Below are 20,605 nucleotides of genomic sequence, written 5' to 3'. Positions count from 1 at the left end.
ACCACTTCAACGACTCCAGCAGTACAGCCCATCGGGCTCCAGAGTCAGGGACAGCCTCCAGCTCAGTTTACTTCACCTCCTATACAGGTGTCCCAGTGGTTAGCCTCACCTGGTGTAGCCCCGCAGTTCACTCCTTATCACACGGGTTTCTCACCAGAGCAGTCTTCCTCGCTATTCATGCCTGACACGTCAGTCTCCAGGAGTCTTGGAGCATCTTTCAGCGAGTTGACCGGCATGCCTACTCCGCCTCACATGCATACTGCCGGTCCGTCTGCAGCAGCTCCAGCTATCATGACTACTCAGAGGCTCCCCTCGTCTGTCGCCTCGTCAGATCCTACGACAGACATTCTTGCAGCTTCATAGGCAGCACTAGCCCCAGCTCAGACCCAGACCGCTTCAGCGACACTTCCTATTTCAGAGGGTCAGTCAGTTCAGAGCTCAGGGTCCGATGATGATGGCGCCCAGTTCCATCTTGCTCCATGTACTTCAGCGCCCGACTCGTCCACTGCAGCCTCGCCGACCGACTCTTAGGTTTTGGAGTTTGACGCCAAAGGGGGAGAGGGTTTGAGTATGTAGACTTAGGGGGAGCGAGTTTTAGGGGGAGCTAGTTATCTAGTATTAGCTTCTTATATACATTTGGAGTTTTACATTTGGAGTTTTATTTGTGTGATACACTATTACTTATGCATTCATGTGTTTACTTTCATGCAATTATAGATGTGATAGTGCTATCTATGTGATTGTGATATTTGACATGTGTGATTTCTACTTTGCATTATCTATATGTCATATCACTTGTGTAATGCTCATTTGCCTTTTGCTTCCGCATTTATACTTCGAAGCAAATGAGCTTTGTTATTTGTGCTCATGCTTAATTCATATCCTTTGAGTACATTGTGTTGGCTTGGGTCATATAAGCTTGACTAACTCTTTTGTTCTTATTGACAAAAGCTTATATGAACCAAGCCCGTCAAAAACCTCACTCCACAACCTACTCGAGGTAGTATTGTCATCAATCACCAAAAAGGGGGAGACTGAAAGCATCTAGGCCCCTAGTTGGATTTCGGTGATTAATGTCAATACAAGATTACTATGACTAACGTGTGTTTTGCAGAGGCAATTAAGTTAGGTCATGGTAATGGAGATCGATTGGGCAATCGAGGTTGTCTTGCCCCTACGATGGAAATCGTTTCGGTTTTCAAAGGATGGACGACAAGGTTAAGGATAACTAGTTCTAAGTGTCGATTGGAGTTGGAGAGACACTTAGAGTAGTTTAGGACTTTGTTTTTCCTTTGGCCATACTATGAAGGGGGGTATGAACGGGTAGCTTGACCTAGATGAGTCTAGTGAGTTAGGTGTGGTGCACACTTGTTTTAAACTAGCTCTAGGTAGCTCCTATGAATACCTAAGATCCTTTGGAGCAAACTTCATTCACATATGTTCAAAAGTTGGAAGTGAATGGAGGGTCAAACACTGACTCGACGCTGGCTCCGGTGCGACTGGACGCTGGCCGCAGGGTCCGGTCAGTTCATTTGACTGAGGTGATTAAGTCTGGTGTGACCGGACGCTGGAAGGTTGTGTGACCGGACGCTGAGGGCTAGCGTCCGGTCGACTCTAGTAAGGGTCCAGACTTGGGAAAGAGTGACCGGATGCGTCCGGTCAGCGCTGATCAGACCCTGAGGATTTAGCGTCCGGTCGAGTCCAGTAAGGTTCCAGTAAGGGTTTTATGCAACCGGAAGTGTCCGGTCAGTGCTGACTGGACCCTGCCAGCGTCTGGTCGACTCTTTACTACTGGTTCACGGGTTGAACTGACCGGAGCATCCGGTCATCACGACCGGAGCGTCCGGTCATCCCGTAGAAGCTCATAACGGTTCGTTTTTCAGGCTGCCTTATAAATAGAGGCTCCACTCGTGAGTGGAGCAACTTTTGCTCATTCCAACAGCTGAGAAACACGTTTGTGAGTGCCAAGAAGAGCAAGGTCCTAGTGAGGTGTTTGTGATTAGAGAATCCAAGAGAGTAGCCTCACTAGCAAATCAAGAGTAGCAAAGTGTGCATCCATCTTCTCATTAGGCTTCGCGTGGTCAAGTGAGAGTTCATGCTTGTTACTCTTGGTGATCGCCATCACCTAGATGGCTTGGTGGTGATTGGGAGTTTGGTGTTCACCCGGCGGAGCTTGTGGGTGACCCAACTCAAGTTGTGAGCGGCTTTGGGTGATTCGCCGCGACGGAGTGTCGAAGAATCAACCCATAGAGAGCACTTGATCCTTGCGCAGATCAAGGGGGAGCTACACCCTTGTGTGGGTGCTCCAACGAGGACTAGTGGGGAGTGGCGACTCTCCAATACCTCGGCAAAACATCGCCGCATTCCTTACTCTCTCTATTTACTTTGCGCACTTACTTTGAGCATTTACTTTGAGCAATTCAATACTTGTTTTACATCCATAGAATTGCTTGCTAGAATAAGTTTGGAATTTACGTTGTGAGGTTGCTGTGCATTAGTTTGATATAAACACTTTTCTAGGCACAAGGGGTTAATTGGACTATCCGTAGGATTTGATTATTGCAAGAGAATTTAAAATTAGCCTAATTCACCCCCCCTCTTAGGCATCTTGATCCTTTCAATGTGCCGGGTCTCAAACGGGCCTTGGTGGGCTTGGGTTGGGCCGGTGTGGGCCAGACCAGGCCGAACACGTGGCGTGCTGTGGCGTAGCCACGTCATGGCCGTGGGCTCTTATTAGGCTTCGTCCGCAGCATGGCTCACACCATGTGGCTCACGGTGGACCAGCGCTCCTGGTCCATGGTCCTAAGGCAGGGTCCATGGTGGACCGAGCCCATCGTCATTTCTCCTCAGCTCAGCTCATGTGCACCGGGTGTAGGGCTGCGCTGCTCACCTTGCCCCTTCTCCTCTGTTTCTTCCACGGCGCGCTCCTGCCAGCGATGTGCTCACCGGCGAGCTCCCACAATGGCTCAGACATCCAATAGAGGTGGGGAAAAGCCTCCCTGTGCCATGGCGACTGCAATGGTGGAGTAAGGGCGACAGATGGTGCATCCTAAGTCACTGGTCATGGCGAACGGCGGCTCGAGCATAACCAGCATGCGGGAATGGTGCGGGTGCAGCGGCATTGGCTAGCTCTGTGGTGCACATGGGCATCACAATGCTCCAGCGGGCATGTTGGGTAGGTCAAGGGGTCCTCTAGGGCCTCCGGTGGCATTGGCCATGGTGGACGGCCTTCCGATCATGTCGGCGGCGTCGGTGTGGGGGCTATGGCCTCGGAGGGCGTCATAGTGGGGCGTGTAGGCTCCTACGGATCCGTGTGGACGCGGCGAGGGCGTCCAGAGCTTAGGGCAGGACTTCGGGTTTCTAGGTGGCTAGTAGGGTCTTCCCGACGGCCACGACGACATGGTGATGATGGCGAGGTGCGTGGGTCACTACGGGCTCCTGCGGGGTGGTCACGGTGTGAGCGTGAGTTACCCATGGCTTCAGCAAATGGAACGCCATGGCCCGTGAGCGTGAGTTACCACGTGTGATGTGCTGGTGTGCCTAGAGGGTGGGGATGGCCATGGCCTACATGCTCACAGTATGGAGCGCCATGGCCAGAGTAGCAAGGTCCAGTGGCGAGTAGGGCATGAACCGGGGCTCACCGTAGGTGTTGTGGAAGAGGGGATAGTGGTGCAGTGACAAGTTGCGGCCATGTAGCTCTGGAAGCAGTGCCGTGCAGTGCCGACCCGCGACCATGATGACGATGACGGCGTTGCCTTTGGCTCCAGCGACTTCAGCAGCATGCGGGGCTCCGATCCTCCTCTCACGATCTCCTTCTCGGCCCTCTACTCTTAGTGTGGTGCGGCTGCTAGGCCACCCAGCGGCGGCGGAGGCTAAGGAAGAAGCTAGGGCGCCGGGCGTGAGCGACGTGCAGGCTGGCTTTATAGCCGAGCGCCATGCCTCCCAGGGCGGATGGCATCATGTGGTGGAGGCGGATGCATCACATCAGACGGTGGTGCGGGGTTGTGTGGGCGCAGCACAAGGGGACAGGGTCATGCCCCGGGCGTGACCCCCTGGCCCGCCCCTGCCACCGTTGTCAGGCGCCGATCACGTAGGTGGTTGAGGCATAGGTGAGGAAGACGACACTGTAGACGGGGGTGCGTCTAACATGTGGGGTCCAACGGCCAGTGGCTGTGAGCGAGGTAGACGGGTGCGCGGGCGTGGGCGACGCACTGGGCCGGCTCATGGCCGCGCGCACGCTGGGAAGATGGAAAAAGGATTGGCAGGCCGATTGGGCTGGCTGGCTGGCGCGGGCCTAGCAGGCCAAGGCGGTTTGCGAGGCCTACATCCTTTCTCTTCTTTTTCTATTTCGTTTATCATTTCATCTCTTCTGTTTGAATTCAAATTTGGTTCTAAAATTTGAATTCCAAATTGGTGCACCTAATTTATTGGAGTTGTTAAGCATATCATAACTCAAATGGAAATCCAAATCACATTCAATGTATGCAACACTTATTTGTTAGAATTTAAATAAACGCAATTAACTAATGACATGCCATGCTTATGTGTTAACTTGGGTTGGGGTTAGACCTAATGCATTTCTTAGGTTGGGTTACTATACATGGCACTCATCATCACATGGAAGTTTTTAAGAAAAATTTTGTAGTTGGTATTTTCAATGTGTGGATTTTTTGGGTTGTTACACAGAGAAGATCTCAGCCATCACTAGGATGGGTCTAATTTAGAACATAAAGGGAGTACAATGAGTTATAGGGTGCCTTACCGCACTCAGCTGCTTCATCTCATGCCTCAGCGAACGAGGTCTCCCTTTTTATTGACTTCTGAAGAAGACCGGCCACTTCAAATGGACATCTGAGGCCCAGGAGGCACTTGACATGGTTAAGCTACTTCTAACGAAGGTCCCAATCTTGGTTCCTCCTACCGATGGAGAATCCCTCCTACTCTACATTGCGGCCACCACACAAGTGGTCAGCGTCGCCCTAGTAGTGGAGCAGGAAGAAGAGGGGCACGCCCTTAAAGTACAGCACCCTGTGTACTTCATCAGCGAGGTCCTATCCGAATCAAAGACCCGCTACCCCCAAATTCAGAAGCTTCTATACACCGTCCTCATCATCAAGAGGACGTTACGCCACTACTTCGAGTCACATCCGGTGATGGTCGTGATGTCCTTCCCGCTCGGCGAGGTCATCCAGATGCCACGGGAAGAACCGCAAAATGGGTGCTCGAGCTGATGGGTCAGGGCATTGCGTATGCCTCTTGGACGGCCATCAAGTCTTAGGTGTTGGCTGATTTCATCATGGAATGGACCGAGGTCCAAATGCCCCCCACGGTCATCGACCAAGAGTACTGAACGATGTACTTCAACGGATCACTGATGAAGGGAGCCAGCGTAGGGCTAGTCTTCTTGTCACCCCTTGGGGTATGCATGAGGTACATGGTCCATCTCCATTTCCCCTCCTCCAACAACGTAGCTGAATACGAGGGACTCATCAATGACCTATGCATTGCTATCGAATTAGGCATCCGATGCCTCGACATTTGAGGAGATCCCTAGCTGATCGTTGACCAAGTCATGAAGGAGTCAAGCTTCCATGACATCAAGATGTCAGCATATTGCCGAGAAGTCCACCGGTTGGAGGACAAGTTCGATGGCCTCGAGCTCAATCACATCCTGAGGCACCTCAACGAGGCGGTCGATGCGCTTGCAAAAGTAGCATCCAACCGAGAGCCAGTGCCAATGGACGTCTTCGCCAGCGACTAGCACAAGCCCTCGGTTCACCACAAGGGGTTAGAACAAGGCAGAGATGGTCTATCCAATCCAGGTTCAGGGACTGACCAACCATCGGCTATGTCCGGCCCCAAAGTCATGGAGCTCAGAGAGGACCCAGCGATAGAGCTCGACCCTCTAGTCGACTACAGGACGCTCTACCTTGACTACCTCTTCTGTGATGTGCTACCAATGGACAAAATGGAGGCTTGATGGCTCACACATCGCGCCAAGTCCTTTGTTCTTATGGAGGATGAACTCTACAAGCAAAGCCACACCGGGATCCTACAGCGCTACATCCCCATCAAACAGGGGAAGTGTTTGCTAAGCGATATCCACGGTGGGGTCTGTGGTCACCATGCCGCACCTAGATCCCTGGTTGGAAACACCTTCTGATAGGTCTTCTATTGGCCCACCGCCATAGCCAATGCCAAACAGATCGTGCACACCTGCAAAGGGTGTTAGTACTACGCTCAGTGGATTCATCTACTGGCCTAAGCACTCTAGACGATCCCTATCACATGGTCATTCATGGTCTGGGGGCTCGATCTGGTTGGACCTCTCAAGAGGGCGCCCAGAGGCTACACCCACTTGCTTGTCACCATAGACAAGTTCACAAAGTGGATAGAAGCTCAGCCGATCTCCATGATCAAATCCGAGCAAGCCATGCTATTCTTCCTCGACATAGTCCATCACTTTGGAATCCCAAACTCTATCATCATAGACAATGACACGTAGTTCACCAAAAAGAAGTTCCTTTGATTCTGTGATGAATACCACATCCAGGTCGATTAGGCCGCCGTCGTGCACCACCGAACGAACGGGAAGGTCAAGCGCGCAAATGGCATGGTCCTACAAGGCTTTAAGCCTAGGATCTTTAACTGGTTGAACAAGTTTGGCACATGCTTGGTCACCGAGCTTCCTTTAGTGCTCTAGAGCCTAAGGACAACCCCCAGTCAAGCCACTGGCTACATGCCCTTCTTCATGGTCTACGGTTCTAAGGCTGTCCTCCCAACTAACCTTGACTATGGAGCGTCGAGGATTGGGGCGTATGATGAACAGGGAGCCAAGGTATCCCACGAGGACACCATGGACCAGCTGGACAAAGCACACGACATTGCCCTCCTTCGCTCAGCCAAGTACTAGTAGGCATTGCGATGGTACCACAACCGACGAGTGTGGGGGCGAGCCTTCAATGTCGAGGACCTGGTCCTCCACCTCATACAGAGCAACAAGGACCGCCACAAGCTCTCCCCATCGTGGGAGGGACCATATGTAGTTGTGGAGGTGCTCTGTCTAGGCGCCTACAACCTCAAGAACATCGATGACAAAATCTTCACCAATGCCCAGAACATCGAGCAGCTACGTCGCTTTTACCCTTAATAAATGCACATTTTCTCTTATCAGTTTTGTTATCCAACTCCCCAATTTTTTCAGTGACATCCGACCCCAGCAACAACGAGGGGTCGGATCTCACTCAGGGGCTGATATGAGCATATCTATCCAGCAAATATTTTCCATAGGAAAAACTTGTCTCAACAGGTAACACGAGTCAATCGGACGGCTTGGCCACTAATAAGAAATGGGTAAGGAGCAGACTAGATCATGCTCGTATTCGATAGAGGTTTTCCAAACCCATCACTCTTACCATTGAGGTAAAACCGGTGCTTAGGTCGATCGAATGGCTCCAAGCCACCACTGAGACACAAGCACCCTTACTTACTTACTTTACATATTAAATTTCAATACCAAGCCAGTGACCCCAGCAATGGCAGGGGGTCAGACATCGCTCGGGGGCTAGTGGAAGTGTCTATTCGCTAGACATTCTCTTTTCCCAACCCCTCCTTATGTTTAAAAAAACTGGAGGCACGATGTGCGAGCGCAAAACTTTGGGTAAACTTGGTCAGACCGCTAGGACCCTATGCCCAAGCGGCTATGACTTTTTGTCCCACCAGCACGATCAAAGTCTTTGTCACTGCACTCCAAACCTTAACCTTCACCTTCTAGGGAAGGGTATGGAGTGGTCTACCTATAGAATCTCCATCAAGGAGAGGCTGTCAGGTCACTCAAGTCGATCGAACGGGCTTGGGCCACTGCCGAATGACAGATATGGAAGAATGGGAGGCTCATGCAGGTTACATCAGCTCCATCACGAATGTCGGACCTAGACCTCGCACGGACATATCTGGTAAGAACTCCCAAAACCCATCACTCGTGTCATTGAGGTAACATTACCGACCCTGATATTTCTTTATATAATCATTCATACATTTATCTCACACATCCAAGCATCACGTATGCGATTGCTACATCACAGTGCTTTGCGTCATGTCACGAAGCGATAGTCATCTTATTCAATATGAGTGGCAACCAACTAAGGTTCGAAGGCTGGCCCGTAAAGGGCTCGAGGCTGCCTCATGTCAAATAGAGCCAGGGGAGAAAAACCGAGATCAGCCCCAGCGGCCTTGCCCGACCCCACTCAGAAGCAGAAAGGGACATCTTAACCTTTCTTATTCGATTCTAACCTCAAGCCAAGCCCATAGAATCTCCATCGAGGAGAGGCCAATGGGCTACCCAAGCCTATCGAACGGCTCGGGCATCTATTGGGAGGCGGGTTAAAAAGTAGTGGAATGCCACATGAGGGCTCTGCTAACCCCATCAGCGGATGATGGACCTGGATTCCACTTGAACGTGCCCGTTAGCGAGCTCACTGAGCGTGACACTCGAGCCATCAAGGCAAGTGTCATTAGCTCAGTCCCTCTGGTTGCAGAAACCAAGGATGGGGTGATGCATGAAACACGGCCAACCCCTACTAAACCCCATGGGGCTCGAGGGCTCGAGCCACCTAATCCTAGATCAAGAGACCGAGGTTTGAAGGCCCGCTCATGAAGGGCCTGAGGCCGCCTTGCATCGAACAAAAGCCAGGGGGAAAACGCATATGAGGCTAGTGGCCTTTGCCCATCCTGTAAAGCGAACAAGGTCATCTCAACCTTCTCATTCGATCCAAACCTCTAGCCGAGCCCATAGAATCCCTATCGAGGGGGGATCTATTGGAAGGCGGGTTAAGGAGCAACGGAATGCCACACAAGGGCTTTGCCGACCCCGTCACAAGCGATGGAACCAGATTCTGTTCAAATATGCCCGTTTGCGAGCTCACCAAGCTTGTCACTCGAGCCATCGAGGCAAGTGACATTAACTCAACCCCTTCGGTTGTGGAAACTATGGACGAGGAGACATTCACAAAAATGAGTCGACCCTTGACCAAATCCCTGCTATGCGTGGGGGCTCGAGGAAGGTTGGACTTACGAGGAGACCAAACGCACGGTAGTAGAACAATAGTTAAGATCCTAAGGAGGGTGTACATGCGAATACAAGAGATACTTTCTCCTACTAAGTTTTGCTATCCTCTCCTTGATTTTCAGTGACATCTAACCCTAGCAACGGCAAAGGGTTGGATCTCACACGACGGCTGATAAAGGTATAAGTACACCTTTTCTAAAACAATCATCGCGTCAGACCTCTTACTCATGCTAAGTCTAGCGGCAAGGTACAATCACCATGTCAGACCTCTTCCTCATGCTAAGTCTGGTGGCAAGATTTGTGGAAACAAACAACTAAGCATCCCTGGTCGGACTACAAAAAGCCTATGCCTTGGCGGCTATGGTGTCTTTGCTCACAAGTAGGATCAAAGTTCCGCTCTTACACATCAGGCCTAATGGTCTTAACAAACAGAAGGGTCAAAATACATGAGCCCTTTCTTTCACATACAAAAAGGGAAGAAAGCAAGTTCAATCAAACAAAACAAAGTTATGGATTTATTTTCATAAGGATTGGCACTTGTTCATAGATTACAACAAGTTTTCATCTGATCTATTTGACTAACTATCCCCTCGGAGGGGGGAGAACTATGTCTTCAACTCTGTCTACTAGGTCCCTCGCAAGAGGAGCCACTGCTGTCTCTATTTCATCTAGCTCGAAGGCTTTGTAGCTAGGTGTGAAACCAAGGCTCATCGTCTCCAAGTCGATGTTGTCCGCGTAATGTGAATGAGCAATCGCAAAAGCTTAGGTGATCCTAGCGCAAAGAGCTTCCCTTTTGAGCTTGCGCAGCCGCGCCATGATACCTATGGCACGGGCCATAAGCAAGCTGGTCCCCTCCGACCGCGCCACCTCCATGTCATCATGGACCACTCCGAGGGCAGCGTGTAGGAGATCATGCTCGTCGCTCTCCGCCTAAAGGCTCCTCCATGGCCATCCTGGTGGAAATGCTCTTGGCCTCCAACCTCTAGGTCATCATAGTTCTGAGCTCATCCTAGAGGGAGTCGATCCTCTGCTGTGCCTCATCACACTCTTAGACAGCCTAGTCATGCTCCTTGCGGGTCGTGCCACGCTCCAAGTAGAGCCTCCCCGTAGTCTGGAGCACCTCATCTCGCTCCTTGCGTAGCCGAGCAACCACCTTGGCATCCTAGCTTGCCCTCCGCTCTAGGGCTACGAGCTTCTCCTCGGCTACTAACTTTAGGTCTCGCTCCTTCTTAGCCTAGGCTAGGAGGCCAAGGATCTGCTGGTGGGCTACAACATCTCTCTAAAGTAGCTCATCCTGCTCCTTCCTGACTCTGGTGACCTCCTTCTCATCTCACCGCACCCTCACCGATAGGTCCTAGAATGCCTTCTCTATTTCCTCATGCCAATGGGCCTCGGCCTCCCATAGGCGGAGACTGGTCGCCTCCTTGGCCAGGGGAGTCAGCTCGACCACCCTCTATTGGGTGGCAACAAGCTGGGCAGACACATCCCCGTGCATCCGGGCCTCTTCGATGAGGCAGTCCTAGCTTTCCTTTTGCTCACGAAGGAACCAAGATTTCTCCCGGCTATGAGCGATAAGGGACTAAAAAAAGATAATGGTCATACATAAAGAGAGAAGAGGGCTAAAAGCAAGATTAAGTGAATACCCAGCCAGCGGGAACAACAATGTCATGTAGGGCGCCCCTGGCCTAGTTCAGAGCTTCCAGCATGGCCAAGATCCCCTCGTTGAGACTCTCCTACTCTAAGCTCTCAGTAGCATCATCGAGCGAGAAGAGTGTAGACATCGGGTCCTGTGGATCTATCCACTGGAGCAGAGGCTCGCCCCATGCGGGTGAGTGGCTACCTCTGACGCTAGGGCCAAGAGTGACTCCCCGCTGCTCATCTCCACCACTGCCATAATGCCCAAGGACCCCTTGGCCATGTCCCCCTCCGTCCAGCCCATGTCGAGAGCCATCATTTGGGCCACTAGAGGTGTGGGTCGCACTGCTACCTCAGGCACCGCCATGATGGCATCTGGCCATGGCCCACCTATCACAGCTACCACCACCTCTAGTTGCCTCAATGGGGCCTCGTCTGGCTGCGTTGCGCCCACTGGGGTCGACGCCATGAGCACGGTCGAAAGCCCCAACCGACCCATCATTGGTAGCGGCACCGCCTCCGTCACCAGTTCTTCAGCGACCTCCGAGGGTGTCCTTCGAGCCCCCATGCCCACTTGTCCCACCAAGGGCACAAGTGCCACCCTCGCCTGAAATAGGTGCGATGTCAACCAATGACCATCGCCTCACCTAAATGGCGATGCTCTTCTTGGGCGCCAGCGCCAAAGAGTTGCCCTATCTTAGGACGCTGCAAGAAACAAAAGGCGTAAGTCATGCTGAAAATAGAGAAAAATAGAGAAAACAAAGGAGTCAATGACTTACATCAGCGCTGTTGGGTGGAGGATACATTTGGGGGGACAAACCCCTAGGTCCTTGCTCCGCCTCATCAGGAAGGGGCCATTTTGAGCCCACCCCCTGCTCCTGGGTAGAGGGGCTTGCTTCTCTTGCATTCAGGGGCACAGCAGCAGAGCCACCCCCTCCATCAGCACCTCGGGCGCAACGGTGGATCCGCTCGCCCCCGCTGGCTCTTGGGGCATGGCGGTAGATCTGCCCACCCCCACTAGCTCTTGAGGCACAGCGGCGGGGCTGCCCCCTCCACTGGCACCTTGGGCACGACGGCAGATCCGCCCGTCCCTGCTAGTTCTAAGGGCGGTCCTACGATTCAGCCCATCTTCACTGGCCTCACAGACGTGCTTTCCCCTCCATGAAAGGGGAAAGGTCCCAGCCCCTGCAAAAGTGAGCGGGCACCTATCAGTAGGCCCTCACTCTCCAAGTCACCACGCTCGGTGTCATCAACTACCTCCTCATCATCTTCCTCATTGTTGTCATCGACATCGTCACTATCCATGTCCTCCCCTCACTCCTGTGCCCATAGCTTCTGTTGTTTCTTCCTCTTCTCATCCTCCTTCGCCTTCCTCTGCCACTTGGCATCGGCATGGTTGGCCACCATCATGGATGGGTCCTTCGGTAGCAGTGCTGGGTGATCCATAAGGACGAGTTTCTTTGGCTAGTCCCCCTATCTCAATATCAGCATCAAGAAGTTGGGAGTTCAATTAAAAAGGAGGCACGAGGAAAGAAAACTTATGAAGACGATGTACCTTGGTTCCGACCGCATTAGGGGTGCCCCAACACCGGATACACAAACTCGAGGACAGTGCCAGCGTTGTCCTATGAAGGCTCCATTGCCTCCTTGATGCGTTGCACTACTTCGAAGGGGGAGAGCGCTCCCTCGGCGATCGTCGTCCCATCGAGTGACTCCTCGGGCACCATCATGTGTAGGTGAAGCACACGCCTCATCAGTGGCACCACCCTCCTCGTATGGCAGGCACCGATGATGCCTAACCCCTTTAGGCCTCTCTCCTTCAACATTTAGAGGGCGGTGAGGTGGTCTTAGATCCTTTTCTTGTCCTTCTCTAGGACTCCCCACTTCCTCCATGAGTTCAGGACCTCTTCGATGAGGCGCCCAATGAACTCTGGTAGGGGGCAGCCATGTCATTCTTGATGTAGAACCAATGTGAATGCCACCCCTTGTTGGAGGTCAATAGATGCATTGTCGGGTATTCACCGACCTGGTTGTTGCAGAGTTGGATGCCAGCGCATCCCATCAGCGTGCTCAGCTCCTGCTTCTTCTCCCGCTTCTTCAGGAGGGTGACGGTGAAGAAGTACCGCCATAGGTCAAAGTGGGGACCGATCCCCAAGAATCCCTCACACATGGCGACAAACACCGCAGCGTGCTAGATTCCATTAGGATTGAGGTGCTGTAGCTCCACCTTGTAGTAGTGCAGCAGTCCCCGAAGGAATTTGTGAATGGGGGTGGTGAACCCACGGCCATTAAAGTGAGCAAAGGACACAACATAACTGTCAGGCGGCGATGGTGTGTCCTCATCACTGGGCAACCGCCACTCCTCGGCGGCGGTCCACGCATAGAGAAGACCACAGCAGATGAGGCCCTCTAGGGGCTGGAGGGTGATATTAGAGTGGCACCATGGCTCCATTGGAAGATTGGGGTGGGTGGATGCAAATTCGATGATGGCTGAGACGTGGATGCGGGGGGCTTAGGCGATTGGCAGTGGAGGTTGCAAATGCAAAGGCAAGGAGGCAAAGTACAAAACCCTAGGGGAGAACCCTTTGGTTTTATAGGGGCGATGGATGCAAGGAAACCAATCATCCACCTAGATCTCCGCGCCTGCCATGATCTGTCGCAACGTCACGCCGCGGGATATGCGCATGCAATCCCTATCCTTTCCTGTGGAAAAATCACCGAACATTTCACCTCCCCGGGTGGACCAGGACTGATTATGAGTAAAAGGAAAATAGATCAAAAGCGCATCTATGACCCATCTGGGCCTAGGAGTCCGACGGTTGGCCCATCAATGGGTCTAACAGCCGCTCCAAACAACCCTACAAAGGGTGGAAAGAGCTAGGCCCCGCAAATGGCCCTTGCCTAGGTGCACGAGCGCCATAGCATACCGGCCCACTATTGAGTCTTAGTAAAGCTTACCCTGGCCAAATCCCTATGAACAGGATGCCGGGACCCCAATTGAACTATCCAGCTAAACAAACCATAAAAACTCACGACCACACCCATGAAGGGTCCGACCTCGGCAAAAGGGGAATAATCATCCCTAGGGCATGCCATGGGTGACAAGAGAAAGACAAGGCCTGTACAGTTATCCCTTTCAAAAAAACCTCCGAAGGAGTATTCTACTCCTCCATAGGCTCGGGGGCTACACCACCAGGTGCGCTTGCGCGCACCCGCTGGCAAGTCAGAAAAAACCTCCGAAGGAGTATTCTACTCCTTCGTAGGCTTGGGGGCTACAGTCACCGGGTGCGCTTGCATGCACCCGTTGGCAAGTCAAAACATCCCTAGATGATTCTACTCGAATCGCTCGAGGGCTACTGTCGAGGACCAAAAGTAGGGTACCAGAAGAAGAGTTGATACCCATCAATGCTAATTCATCAGAGCGATCAAGAGCGCAACTACATTTCCCATTGGGTCCCACCTCGTCCAAACCACCAAGGCTACAGGCTTTGTTTTGTTCGACGTCCGGGGGCTGGCTCTGCCTCACCCAATGTCTGAGGACAAACTCCATCTCGCCCGACCCCCAAGGGCTGGCTTCGCCTCGCTTGACATCTAAGGGCTGGCTCTGCCTCACCCGACGTCTAAGCGTAGGCTCCGCCTTGCTTGACGTCTAGGGATTGGCTCCGCCTCGCCCGATGTCTGAGGGCTAGCTCCGCCTCGTCCGACGTCTAAGGGTTGGCTTCGCCTCACCTGATGTCTAAGGACAAACTCCGTCTCGCCCAACCCCCAAGGCCTAGCTCCGCCTTGGCCAATGTCTAAGGACTGGCTCTGCCTCGCTCGACATTCAAGGGTAGGCTTCGCCTCGCCCAACGTCTGAGGGCTAGGTCCACCATGCCTGATGTCAAAGGGCAAACTCCGTCTTGCCTGATGTCTGAGGGCTGGCTCCTCCTCGCTCGACATCTGAGGTCAAGCTTCGCCTCGCCTGATGTCTAGGGACTAGCTATGCCTTGCCTGATGTCTACGCATTGCTCCTTCATAATTACGTGCGTAGATAAGGCAGGGCACTCAAATCAACCGTAATACCGAGAACCATACCCTGCATGCCTACAGGAAAGTACCATCAGGATGTGACAAGACGGGCACTTTAAGCCCTTCCAGGCATGTCAGAGGCCGAACAGTGTTGTAGGCGTCAATATTTGTCTTACAGTGTTGTGGGCGCCGCTATTTGCCCTCGGGCGTGGATCCTTACAGAAGCTCATGACAACCACTATGGTCTAGGAGGAAACTCGCATCACCTATAGTAATGGATGTGCGGTCTCTACACTGTTTGCTCTCTGTATGGCCACGGATTAGCATCCTAGTCCATCGTGCCACCCACCGGGGCAGGATGGGATGTGACAACTTGCTAACCATGCTAGGACATGACAGGATCAGCGGACATGCTCCTAGCATGGGGCTATCCCTGGCACCGCCTGCCATGTCAGTGGGGCACGCACAGAGGAAAAGGAATACCCGGTATCTTTGAATGACCTCCTTTATCTCTGGTTTTTCTTATTTCTCCCATCTATAATCCCTGCTCTCCCTTGGCCTATAAAAGGGATGGCAGGACACCCCACTAAGGGATCGATTCAACATACCATGAATCACATCACACATTGTTGAGCAGCGATCAAAGCTCTTAGCACCCATTCGACCTTTTCCATTAGAGACTTAGGACCTTTCCCTCTCTCACCCATTTGTAACCTCTACTATGAATTTTTTAGTGCTAATAACATGAGCTGCAGCCACAAACAGGACGTAGGGACATTCTGCCTGAACCAGTATAAACCTTTTGTCTTTTTAGCACACCATCTAGATCAGACGCTTAATAACACAAATTTACTCGGTGTTTGCTCGAAACACTGACAAAGCATGTTTGGTTGCATCCCTCAACTATTCTAACTTGACTCCACCCATGCAAAGGTATATGGGTCTGAATCTGGTTTGATGGAGACCGACCGAAATAAGGTTCACTACGAAGCATGGCTCAATGGATGTAGGTTATAGAGGATGGACCCACATGTGAAACGTCAGCCTCACCTTTTAGATAAGTTATATCCACTCTGTAAGCAACTAAGCATCTCAAATTATTAAGAAAACTTTTATTTGGTCCTGGTTTAAAGTTGTCTTTCTTCCTTGGCCCTAAAACAAAATTTCTTATCTATTTGGCCTCACTCGAAGTTTCGTTTTCTAATCTGGTCTTACCATCATCTCCTGCCTCTAACACCGTTAAGTGGCACATGAAATGACCAAACAGTCCCTAAGACATTATGAGAAACCAAAGGTCACCCAGGCAGCATAACAACATAATTTTGAGCACTTATATAGATTCAAAGTGCTCAAAATTATGTTGTTATGCTGCATGGGTGACCTTTGGTTTCTCATAATGTCTCAGGGGTAGTTTAGTCTTTTCATGTGCCACTTAACGGTGTTAGAGGCAGGAGATGACGGTAAGGTCAGATTAGAAAACAAAACTTCAAGTGAGGCCAAATGGGTAACAAATTTTGTTTCTAGGCCAAGAAAGAAAGGCAACTTTAAACTAAATTTCCCCCAAATTATTTGCATCATCCCATGCAACCTCACAAAATGTTTTTCTTCTTCTTGTAAATACGGTTCTACCTAGTCCGCATCCACTCATGTAGATTATACAAGGCAACTCCTGTCTACCAACCAAACACATCCTTAGAGAACACAACCCATCGTGACCATTCCCATCCTATCACCTCACACCCATAGAAGAGAAAAGTTCGAAAATTTGGATATTTGTCGTAACTTGTAATCTCAAGGTATATACACTAATCTAGATCATCTGTGAGATGACTCTATTTCAACTACAAACATACTCTATCTCAATGCATATACACTAATATAGATCGTTCATGAGTAAAATTCTATTTAGACCCCTAAACAATGAGATTGACTAGAAAAATAAAATTCTAGCACATTGTCACGTTTTAGAATCTTAAATTTGACTAATTATAGATAAAAAGGTATTGATATTTATGATATTTAAATAAATATCATTAGATTAATTATGAAATGTATTTTTATAATAAGTTAATATAGAGTCCTAAATGCGAATAGTATTTACTAAAAACTTGGTTAAACGTGGACTACTTTTGCCGGCGCGCAACCCATAGTTGTATTCTTTCCTAGACAGAGGGAGTTGTAGGGTCGAGATGGCGGACTAGAGGGGGGTGAATAGTTCTTTCTAAAATTAATCGTGTCGGCTAACCAAAACAAGTGCGGAATTAAAATTATCGGTCTAGCCAAGACTACACCCCTCTATCTATGTTCTCTAGCACCTTGCAGAGATCCTAATTAAGCAACAAAGGTGCTGGGCTAACTAGAGCTCACCTAACCAATTCTAGGAGCAAGGTCACACAAACCTATGCCACTAGTATTTCAAGCAATGAGGGAGCTCCTACACATGCTAGTAAGCAAAAGCACAAAGCCAACTAAGCTCACTAGCAATGCACAATAACAAGGTAATCAATGCCAAATTAGAGAGCACAAATACTTAGCTACACAAACTAAGCAAAGTGACTAACAAGGTTACACAAATCAAATTAGCCACACAAGAGAGCTACTTCTATGTTACATTAGCAAGAAGGTAACCAGTGAGCTACACAAGCTAACTAATTACAAGAGCAACTACACAAGCATAATGTATATAAAAGTAATCACAAGCTTGTGTAAGGGGATTGCAAACCAACAGGAAGAACAAGGTTGACACGGTGATTTTCTCCCGAGGTTCACGTGCTTGCCAACACGCTACGTCCCCGTTGTGTCGACTGCTCACTTGGTGGTTTGGTGGCTAATTGGCATCACCCGCCAAGCCTGCACTTTGGGCACCACAAGAACCTACCCCAAAAGTGAGGGTAGCTCAATGACACGCTTGACTAGAGTTGCTCTTCACGGCTCCCGTGGGGCGAGCACAATGCCCCTCACAAAGCTCTTCTCCAGAGCACCGCACAAGCTTCTTGCGGGCTTCGACGGAGACCACCACCAAGCTGTCTAGAGGTGGTAACCTCCAAGAGTAACAAGCACCACCGGCTTGCAACTTGATCACCTAGTGCCACTCGATGTAATCTCATGATACAATCATACTAGAATCGCTCTCTCACACAATCGAATGATCACTATCAAGCATATGTGAGATGGAGGGCTCCCAAGCACTCTCAAGCATGGACATAAAGTCCCCCAAGGTGCTCTACTCAAGTCATACCCGAGACCACCTTCTATTTATAGCCCCATGGGCTAAACAAGCCGTTACCCCTTCACTGGGCAAATTTTGAGACGACCAGAGACGCAGGTCGTTTGCACCGGACGCTGCACCGGACACACCGGTCGTGTATACCGGATGTGTCTGGTTGCCATACTGAACATGTCCGGTAGCAGCCTAACTGCCATGTGTCCCATTCAAACTAGTCGTTGCCACCAATGGCTCTCTGACATGTCGATCGGACGCACTATTCAGAAAATGAACGGACGCTGAGCCTTAGTGTCCGGTCGAGTCTAGTAAGCACCCAGGCTCGATCGGACGCGTCTGGTCACTCTAGACTGGATGCTCCCAGCGTTGGGTTGACTATTACACTGAACATGACTTCACTGATTCACACCGAATGCGTCCGGTGTGGCGATCGAACGCGTCCGATCACACTCTGTAGTTTAATCCCGAGCCACATACTGGACGCGTCCGATTGCCATACCAGACGCGTTCGGTCACTCTATGACCAGCACGACTAACTCTTTTTCTTCACCAACTTCTTCTCCTTTGCAAATGTGCTAATACCACCAAGTGTACATCACCATGTGTATGTGTGTTTGCTTTCCACAAACATTTTCCAAAGGATTAGCCTCTCAACTTGCCACGCCACTCGATCCTAGCGATAATGCAAAGTTAGATCACTCGAGTGGCACTAGATGACCAATATGCAAACAAGTTTGCCCCTCTTGATAGTATGGTCATAAACTTCTCTACACACCTATGACTAGTGAAATGAAATGCCTTAGGTTATACCTTTGCCTTGCGCATTCTATTCCATCTCCTCCAATGTCGATGCAACACATGCACCAACACAATCAACATTGATATGATCCACTTCATATCATCACATGATCATATTGGTTCATCGATCTTGACTTCACTTGCTTTTTACCGTTGCCTTCGTCCATCGGCACCAAGTCTTGCTTAAGCTTCATCATCACGTGGTCCATCACTCCAAAGCCTCCAACTTGCCCTTCATGCTTGCAACCGGTCCATCAAGCCAAGTCATGTCTTGATCTTCTCCACCTTGATCACATGACTCAATGTCATGTCTCATTTGCAATGAGCTCCTTCATTATCACATGTGTGAGCTTTGCAACATCTCCAAGCCATTTTCACCTTCATGGCATATGTTGCTCACACACATGTACTTGTGGACTAATCACCTGTGTATCTCACAAAAACACAATTAGTCCACCTAGGTTTTCACTCAATTACCAAAACCACACAAGGATATTTCAATCTCTCCCTTTTTGGTAATTGATGACAACTCTACAAAGATATAGAAATTAAGCTCTTTTGGATTCATGTTGCTTGCCCAAGCAATTTTACCATGTGTAAATGATTTTGGACAAGTACCACAAACCCAAAATGGTAGTATTAGCTATCCCTACATATGTGCTAGAGTGTTTGTTTTGAAGCTCGCACATATGCATAGATTGAAATTGTGGGAGAGTAATTACTACTAAATGATGCTAAGGTATATAAAGTAAACCTTTGAAGCGTGATACCAATCGGAGTTGCACCTTTAAGTTCATCCTTAGCACCATGGTTAGCTAGATATCACTTGGAAATAAAATCACTAGATACCTTGTAAGATCAACATTAAAACCAAGGTACTAGCATTACTTGAAAAGCATACCAAGTATCTAGCTATCATCCTATGCATGCTAGTTTTTATTTCATCAATCAAATTCTACAACTAGCATACCTCACACAAGCATGCATATTGAATTTAAGAACTTATGCAATGCAAGCAAGCACATGAACATGCACATATCAAAAGCAATCAATAAAAGTTTATGAGCTTGCTCCCTCTACTTGTGTGCTTCTCTTGTCTAAGAATTTTGATCCATCTCTTTTCTCCAATGCTGCTCCCTCTTTGTCCAAGTCCATGTCCAACCTCTATTTATTTGAGCTTTCAATCTTTCCCAAAGCTTATCTCTCCCCCTTGTTCAATCTCAATCTTAAAGCTTTCATATCTTTGTACAATCTCTCCCCCTTTGTCATCAATTTCCATAAAAGGTGTGCTTCTCATTGATGCAAAGGTTTGCATTTGGGGTAGATGGTTGAGGCTTGAATCTTGCATTTTTATGGACATCTTCATGATTGTTGGCTATCTTCATGATTGTTGGAATGATACCACTTGTAACTTGTACTACTTGTATCTTGTGTAGGGCTTCTTGAGATACCACATATAGAATCTTTGATCTTGATATCAATTTGTATAACACCTCCCCCTATGTGATAGCATGGGTCATCCATTTGATACACTTGAGCTCTTGTAGGTGAGGGATGCATTCTTTATTTAATGATCACTTCAAGTTGAGGATCACTTATGGAACTATTGTCTTGCATGATTGATACCATGTGTAGATTTGATACCACTTGAAAGCATTTTCTAGTATGGAACTACTTGTTGGATTTGTCAATTTTGACCATTTATTGAACATTTGCTATCTTCATGAGTACCACTTATAGGATATCACTTGTGGGTTGATCTAGACATTACTTTTGAATTCTTGATGAAATACTTGAGTCTAGATACCTTTTAGAACAAACAAACCAACTATATATCGATTTGCATTGTTGTCTTGTGCTTGTACTCTTATCAC

Source organism: Miscanthus floridulus, chromosome 19 (genome assembly GCF_019320115.1).
Source record: "Miscanthus floridulus cultivar M001 chromosome 19, ASM1932011v1, whole genome shotgun sequence".
NCBI lineage: Eukaryota > Viridiplantae > Streptophyta > Magnoliopsida > Poales > Poaceae > Miscanthus > Miscanthus floridulus.
This window is presented reverse-complemented; position numbering follows the sequence as displayed.